The sequence below is a fragment of the Halichoerus grypus genome, chromosome X, assembly GCF_964656455.1.
Source record: "Halichoerus grypus chromosome X, mHalGry1.hap1.1, whole genome shotgun sequence".
Taxonomy (NCBI): Eukaryota; Metazoa; Chordata; class Mammalia; order Carnivora; family Phocidae; genus Halichoerus; species Halichoerus grypus.
In genome coordinates this window covers 103,528,257-103,537,318 of record NC_135727.1, presented here as the reverse complement: position 1 = coordinate 103,537,318, position 9,062 = coordinate 103,528,257, and the positions used below count along the sequence as shown (strand labels likewise).

The 9,062-nt window shown below is 36.4% G+C and overlaps 1 pseudogene; it reads right to left on the bottom strand.

Moving 5' to 3' along the window:
* Positions 1-4,407: 4,407 nt before the first annotated feature.
* LOC118520717 (UBX domain-containing protein 8 pseudogene) lies at positions 4,408-5,226 on the bottom strand (annotated as a pseudogene).
* Between the last annotated feature and the right edge of the window lie 3,836 nt (positions 5,227-9,062).

Below are 9,062 nucleotides of genomic sequence, written 5' to 3'. Positions count from 1 at the left end.
ACTACGTCAAAAACTAATGATGTGATGTATGGTGATTAACATAATAAAATTTAAAAAAATCACATAGTCATCTGATCGACTTTCATATTCTGATTCTGTAGATTTGGAACGAAGCCTGAGATTCTGCACTCTAATAAACTCCCAGTGATGCCAAGGCTACCAGTCCCTAAACCACACTTTGAGTAGCAAGCAAGGGTTTAAGGTTACCATCTTATTAACAAGGCAAGGCCTAAAAATTAGATGAAAAATTAGAAAGTCCATTATGACCTAAATCTTAAGTCCTGTGGAGCAAGTAAAAGAAAAATAAAAATGAACTCAATGGCAGGAAAGGGCATCATATGCTAGAGTTGCTGGAAAACTTTTAGGGCTTCATCATCACCCTGCAGGACTAAGTACAGATTAGTTTCTCTCTGCCCATCTGCAGCCTACCTTACCTTAAATCCATTATATAAATTCTATGTAAAGCTGGATAAAAGTTGCAAGGGAGGGATCTGTAAACTTAGATGGAGATAAAACTTACATCTTTATTTATATTAACCGCCAACACTTCCTTCAATTATGAATGTAGACAACACTTTTGTAGTAGCAGTGACTGCAATTTTATCATTATCAATCTCATAGATACAATACATACTAAAGGCTACAAAATTATAAGTTAATAAATCTGAGCAGCAAGATACAGTTATATAATACAACAAAAGCATACAGATCACCGTATTAGGGTTTGCTTCAATATTTTATTACTGTATAATTTCTTTTATAGTCCTTTGTATTTTATTTTACGCATTTAAATGTATTTTTCTTAGAAGAGATCCTGAGAGGTTACGGGACTCCCAAGGGCATTCACACCACAATCATCTCAACCACAGTAAGCCTACCTCCTCTTTATCACTTCTATCTCTGATTAGATTATAATTCTCCCAGCAACAATCTGATGCCCCACCACTCCTCCTTAGGTCAGGCTAGGTTTCTGCCCTTGATTTTCCAACAGAACACTCGGGTATATTCATCATCCTGTTTATAACTTTCTTTTCAAAGTTTATGTCCTTGCAAGTATTTCTGCCACACTCCAAAAGCATTGGAAGGGAAGGAAACATGACCTCTATGTATCTTTCATATCTGGCACATAATACTTTGTATATTACCGTTGAATACTCTAAGAAAGGAAACAAAATGATGGATAATTCAAAGTAAGCACAGGGATTAAATGTGATGCAGAGGAAGATTTCCAGTAAGAAAGAATATAACCAGAATGGCCTTTGCAACATATAAGTGCTTCAAGTCAACACACTGTATCATTTATACAATGCACAATGTTACATTCCAATTGTATCTCAATAAAGCCAAAAAAAAATAGAAGGTATAGAGAAGAGTGTTGAGACAGGCCTACTTGAGAGATCAATATTGTATCTGTAAAATTAGACAAGTGGAGGCAGGATGTTGGGTCCCACTCACAGAGAGGTCTTGATTAGGTGGTGAGTGCCTTCCTCTCATAAGAGCTCCTTGATCTTCACCGATTCCTACCCAGGAACTCAAACACTGAAAGGAACCCCCTATGAGTTCACTTGTCAATCTACTCTAACAAGAGCTAGGAATTTTCATTGAACCATTTGGCAAATACAAGGTGGCTATAGCTTTGTACCTTTTCCAGGTAACTGTTTAACTTCAAAGTTTTCAGATACACCGAAAACACAAATGTTTACAATGACTCCATTAGGATTCATGTGGTTGAAAGACTTACAGCATTCTAAATGATTGATAATATACTGATGAACTGAGAAAATCAGCCAAAAACCTACCCAAATGCCAAACTGATATTTTAAAGCATGGGCCCTGAATTCTACAGGAAAAGCTGCATTCAGCTACTACTAACTATTCACATACTAGAAAAGCCTATCTCAACTCTAAAGAAATTTTCCCCAGCTCCATCATTACTACCCTCTTCTAAGCTACCATCAGGAATCTTCTAGTCTCTACAACAGCCATCTAACTAGACTTCCCGATTCTTCCCTTGTCCATTTTCATGTTTTTTTTTTTTTTTAAAGATTTTATTTATTTATTTGACAGACAGAGACACAGTGAGAGAGGGAACACAAGCAGGGGGGAGTGGGAGATGGAAAGCAGGCTTCCCGCAGAGCAGGGAGCCCGATATGGGGCTCGATCCCAGGACCCTGAGATCATGACCTGAGCTGAAGGCAGACGCTTAACGACTGAGCCACCCAGGCGCCCCATTTTCATGTTTTCTTAACCCAGTATCCAGGGTTATTCTTGAAAAACCAAGGCTGATCATGTCACTCCTTTAACTCTCCAATTATTTCCCCATTGAATCAGAACAAAAGTCAAAATCTTTACAATGTCCACCCAAAGCCCCAAAGTACCTCACCTCCTATCACCTCCTGATGTCATTTCTTCCCCTTTCCCCTTGCCTCATTGTACAAGCACAAAGACCTTCTTGTTGCTCATTGAACCCAGCAAGCTTGCTCCTCCATTAGATTCTTCTTTCACTTGCTGTTCTCTCTACATATAAAGTTCTCCCATCTGATCTCTGGACAATTCTCTACTTCACTGCCATCAGGTACTTGCTCATGTCAGTATCTGAACAAAACCTTCATGAAATGAAGTTTCTCTAAAATTTATAGTACTGTCATCACCCTGGAGCCCCTTTTCACCCCACGTGCTTTATTTTTCTCTGTATGCTCTTATCAATACTTGAGAGTACTTATCAATACTTGAGATAATATCTCTATTTTTTGGCAAATGTCTGTCTTACTCTATATGAATGCAAGCTTCCTAACAACATGGATTTTTGTCTTTTGTTGTTTACTACTGATCCACTGAATCTAGAACAGTGCCAGGTCTCTACTATAGATCCCAAGTGTATTTTTTTCCCACAGAAATGAAGGTGATAAGAAAACAAGCAAGCAAGGAAGAACAGTTTCATGTGTGAAGCACTAATAAACACATATAAAATATATTATTGGTTCTGTTTCTCTGGAGAATCCTAATATACTTCTTAATACATACAAACTAGACCCTTACAATCCAACCTCCATTCTACTGCCAAATTAACCTTTCTTTTTTAACTTTGTATTTTAATCATCCAGTGCTCATCACAACAAGCGCCCTCCTTAATCCCCATCATCTATTTCACCCATCCCCCCACCCACCTTCTCTTGGGCAACCATCAGTTTGTTCTCTATAATTAACAGTCTGCTTCTTGGTTTGGGTCTTTTTTCCTTTGCTAGTTTGTTTTGTTTCTTAAATTCCATATGAGTGAAATCATATGGTGTTTGTCTTTCTCTGACTTATTTCGCTTAGTATTACACGCTCTAGCTCTATGCATTTGCAAATAGCAAGATTTCATTCTTTTCTAGAGCTGAATAATGTTCCATTGCATGGATATCTTGGGCCACTTCCATACCTTGGCTATCGCAAATAATGCTGCTTTAACCATAAGGGTGCATGTGTCCCTTTGAATTAGTATTCTTGTACTATTTGGGTAAATACCTAGCAGTGCAATTGCTGGATCAGAGGGTAATTCTACTTTTAACATTTTGAGAAGCCTCCAACCTGTTTTCCACAGTGGCTGCAACAGTTTGCATTCCCACCAACAGCGCAAGAGGGTTCCTTTTTCTCCACATTCTCACCAACATCTGTCTGTGTTTTTTATTCTAGCCATTCTGACAGGTATGAGGTAATACCTCATTGTAGTTTTAATTTGCATTTTCCTGATGATGAGTGATGATGAGTATCTTTTCATGTGTCTGTTTGTCATCTGTAGGTCTTTGAGGAAATGTCTGTTCATGTCTTCTGCCCATTAATTGGGCTATTTGTTTTTTGGGTGTTTTCTAAATTCTTTATATATTTGGATACTAACCCTTTATCAGGTATCAAAAAGAACTTTAAAACATTAAAGACCTTTGAAATATCTTCAAAGTTTAATTTCCAGAAATACAGAAAAAAACATTCCTATTTAATAGACTTTAAAGAGTTTGAATTGTGAAATGTTCAGTGTGGCAAGGTTGACTGAAAAGGCAGAAAACCAAGTCATAAGACTTTTCAACAGAGTGATAAATGACATCAGCTAGGAAAAAATACAAATCATCGAGTGTCTTTCCGTACACGTGTTTATTTAGTTTTCATTTGGTACATTATAAGAGGGCACATTCCAAAAACTATTATATGCAGAGAACAATCCTTTTCTTTTTTTTTTTTTTAATTTTTTTATTGGAGAACAATCCTTTTCTAATCCTTTACATTCATATGTTCCCAAGGATCTCAACATTATAGGGTTTACTGCCTTGAGCTCAATCAAAGTGTGGCACAATTTTAATGTGAATCCTTTATTGTCCTGTAAGGTCATGGCATAACTGATTTTATGGAGAACAGGTAGTTCTCCTTTCTTAATTACTTGCTCTGCTCTTTCTCTTCCACACTGAGTACAGTATCCAGTTATTCCTATGGTCTGCAGTGACCAGATTCCCTCCACTTCCAGAGGCTTTCTGGGAAAGGAAGTAGAAAAGCTGTATAGGGATGTGTGGTACCTGATTTTCATCACCCAGTCAAATAAGACCTGTGAATTTCAAGACTTAGAAAATCTTCTTTTCAGGACACTCCCACTTGGACATCGGAGAGCAACAGTACCTACTTGTTTGGCTGTTTCAGGAGGTTCTTCAGGTAGATGAAGAACCTACTTCTGCCTGGGCTGCTCAGCAGACAGTGAAATTGTTTAAAGGCTTAGGCAAGTTCCCTTTCTTTGTTGCTTCTCTGTTTGATGTTTTAGAATATGTCTGACTCTCATTTTCAAGCACCAAATCTTCATCAGCCCCAAGTTTATGGCCACCGCTTAACTTCCAGGTATCACCTGTTACCTGATAAACACACTCTTTAAGTTTTCTCAATTTCATTTCCTGGTAAGGTTTTAGAACATTCCCTGTGTATCTGCTGGCTTTTTTTACCATGTACCTCTTGTTTTTTTCTAACAAGTTTTTGCCTTTTCTCATTCTTCTCTTCTTCTTTCAGATACACTTGGGACAATTTAAATGAATGAAGCCATGAGGTAGTCACAGAAAGAATTAAAGTAAGAAGAGCAAGCAGTAAGAAAATCTGGCCACACAGCAACATTAGATCTTTAACTCCTAGATTGAGGATCCCACACCAGAGCTCCAGACACAAGAGGAGGAGAGCAGAGAGGAGGAAAATGCCAACGACCCCATGAGACGCCATGATGACGGGAGCCCCACCCCTTTCCCAAATTAACCTTTCTAAAAAGTTATTATTATATAAATCCTTTGGGGAAAAAACTCAATGGCTTCCTCAGAATTTCAGGACAAAGCACTTACCAAACACAATTATTCACTGTCCTGCCCCTGTTCTCCCACATCTACTCTCTCTCTCTCTTAAACACTCCACACTCACATAGACATTGCTCCAGATATATATATAGTTATTTGTAGCTCCATGGGTAAAGACTGGTATTTCAAACATCCATGTCTTCACATATGCCATTCCTTCTTCCAGAAATGCCATTTCCACCTTGCCATATGGTTCATCAATTCTCCTGCTAAGTCTTTAGAACACTTTACATACTGCCAGTAAGATGGCATCCTTTTACCTGTATCATAGTTTACCTCTATTGTAGCATTAATTACTATTCTCGGGGCAGCTGGGGGCTCAGTCAGTTAAGCATCTGCCTTCAGCTCAGGTCATGATCCCAGGTTCCTGAAATCAAGCCCCAGATCGTGCTCCCTGCTCAGCAGGGAGTCTGCTTCTCCCTCTCCCTCTGTCCCTGCTCGTACTCTCTCTCGCGCGCGCGCGCGCGCTCACTCTATCTCAAATAAAGTCTTTTAAAAATAGTAATTACTGTTCTGAACTCATTTGTCTAACATATTAGATAGTAATATGCTCCCTTTTAGTCACATGCTTCCTTTTCTTTCAAATTCATTAGTCCAACTACAATGCCTGAGATAGAGAAATCAGTTTACAATGTTTGCTAACTGAATAAAAAATTAAGTAAAAGGATTCATTTTTGAATACCAAGATACATATATTCAGGATAACAAAAACGAGTTAGTACATGATAAATATGGCATTTCCTATCAGTGGGGAACATAGTAATTATTTAATAAATATTACCCATTTAGGGAAAAAACAGCCCTACATAAACCAGTTGTGGAGATAAAGTACATATTAATTAAGGATTTTAATATAAGTAATAAATCCATGAAAATATTACAGTGAAGTGTGAATGAGAATTTTTTAAAAAATCTTAACAGGGAACTATTTCATGATAATAACACCAAAAGGAAATTCCATAAAACAAAGTGATGAATGGATTTAACTACATAAAACTTGTGCACATCAAAAAATAAAAACAGAAATATCACTTACAAAATATAAAAAAACTATGTAAATATATATACATAAGGGAAAAGCACAACAATCTTATTATACGAAGACCTCATACTAATCAAGTTAAAAAAGTAACTCAGTAGAAAATAAAACAGAGAATTTTAAGTATAAATGGTAATATCAAAAGTATGCTCACTCTAATTACTTACCAAGAACATACAGATGTAATGAGAGGTCTGTTTTCATCTATCAAACATATCTAATCTGGGCATAATATGGAGGAAGAGGGTATAAAAACTGGTAGATGGTGCTCAGAATACAATTCAGTAGTATTTGTCAAGGCTTCAAAGTATGCATTTTCTATGAATCCAAAACAAATTTATCTTAGCTTATGCATGAGCTCAGAGATGACAAAGGTTTTACTCATATTTCTAATAGGGACAATTTTAAACAACTCAACTGTCCAACATTACTGTATCCATTAGATTATAATATATTCACCCAATGGAGTATTAATAAAGAGGGAGTACAACATTGTGGTTAAGAGTCCCACAGACTTATATCCGATTCCTAGCCATACCGCATAGCAGCTCTAAGTCACTGTATACTTTTCTTAACTTCCCAGCTTTAATAGTCCCATCTATGGAATGGAAATAATACTAGAACTCAATGTTTATGTCAATTATATAAACCACACAGCAGTGTTTGATGAATAAGCACTACTGAATAATCCTATTAAAAACATTGAAGAATATGTTTTGATCTAGAAAGGTATTTACACTTTAATATGGAAGAAGAGCGTTATGAAACAAACACATTTCATTTAAAAAGAGAAGACATAGAAACAACCTAAACACCCTTTGATTGATGAATAAAGAAAATGTATGTATATGTGCGTGTATCTCCATTTAATTATTATTCAGCCATTATAAAGAATGAAATCTTGAGATATGCAACAACACGGATGCATGGATGGACCTTGAGGGCATTGTGCTACATGCAACTCAGACAAAGATAAATACCATATGATCTCACTTATGTATGGAACGTAAAAAAACCAACCAACAAAAACAGCTCATCGATAGAACAGATTGATGGCTGCCTGAGGTAGGGGGCAAAATGGGTGAACGGGGTCAAAAGTTGTAAGCTTCCAGTTATAAAATAACTAAGTCAAGGGAATGTAATATGCAGCATGGTAACTATAGTTAATAATACTGTATTGCATACTTGAAAGTAAGAAAGTGGCTCTTGAAAGTTCTTATCACAAGAAAAAATTTAGCTGTGTATGACGATGGATGTTAACTGAACTTTTTGTGATCATTTTGGCCATACATATACATATTGAATCCTTCCATCATACACCTGAAAACCATGTTATTTCAATTCTACCTCCATAGAAAAAAGGACTGATATATAGGTCTTAAAACCTGTAAGACTGGTTTTCTTTTTCTTAATTATCCACAATGTTATTTTTTCAACAATATTTTCCTTATTAAAATATTAAGCAATCTTAATGCATTTCCCTTCTGTTTTCAACAAGGGAAAACTCATTCTTAATAAGCTATTTCTTCAGGGGCGCCTGGGTGGCTCAGTCGTTAAGCGTCTGCCTTCGGCTCGGGTCATGGTCCCAGGGTCCTGGGATCGAGCCCCACATCGGGCTCCCTGCTCCGCAGGAAGCCTGCTTCTCCCTCTCCCACTCCCCCTGCTTGTGTTCCCGCTCTCTCTGTGTCTCTCTCTGTCAAATAAATAAAATCTTAAAAAAAAAAAAATAAGCTATTTCTTCAAAATGATAAATTTTATTAGATAAAATAGTAAAAGTTAAATTTTTATTTCTATTTGTATAATTCATTCTCATTTACAGAACATTTGGCATAAAAATAAAATGTAAGGTAAAATTGATCGAGTATCAAGATAAGCATGTATTCTACAAGTATATCTTTTAACATAAAAATAGTAATTTAAGCACATTGAGAGCAACAATTATCTCTCTGTGCACCAAGGATAATTTTTGCTCAGCTCATGAAAAATCATAATGCAAACATACAAGAGAACCAAATAAATTGAATGTATAAAATGTATTTTTAAAAGATATTTTTGATGGGTTCATCTCTAAGAAATTACCACCAGCTATTATTTTATATTACCATTGAAAAACCAGTGAGATCTCCAAAGGTACCTTCTATTACAAGTGCTGCATTATGTTCCTCCCACTTCTTCAAAATATCCTCAGAACTTTATATTTATGGTTGGCCAAATCTCACTTAAAAATAAAGAGGAAAACAAAGAGCTGAGCAAACACTAGAATACTATATTCTATATGCTATTCCACAAAACATTAAAGCTACAAAATGTGTGAGGAATGGGTTCTCTACTCAAGTAATTATGAGAATTGCATGCTATATATACTACACTTTGTATGACATACTATCTCTAAGCCCAGAGATCACACACTCTTTTTTTTTTTGAAAAGGACCAGATAGTAAATGTTTTCAGCTTTGAAGGCTACAGAATCTCTGTCACAAGCTCTGTCATTGTAACATGAAAGCAGCCACAGATAATCTATCAACAAATAGGTATAGTTGTGTTCCACTAAACCTTTATTTATAAAAACAGATGATTGGCTGGATTTAGCCCATCCTGGCCAGGGTTTGCCAACTCCTGATATCACCTTACTAAAGGAGCAGAAACTTATGCAGGGAAATTCTTGATTT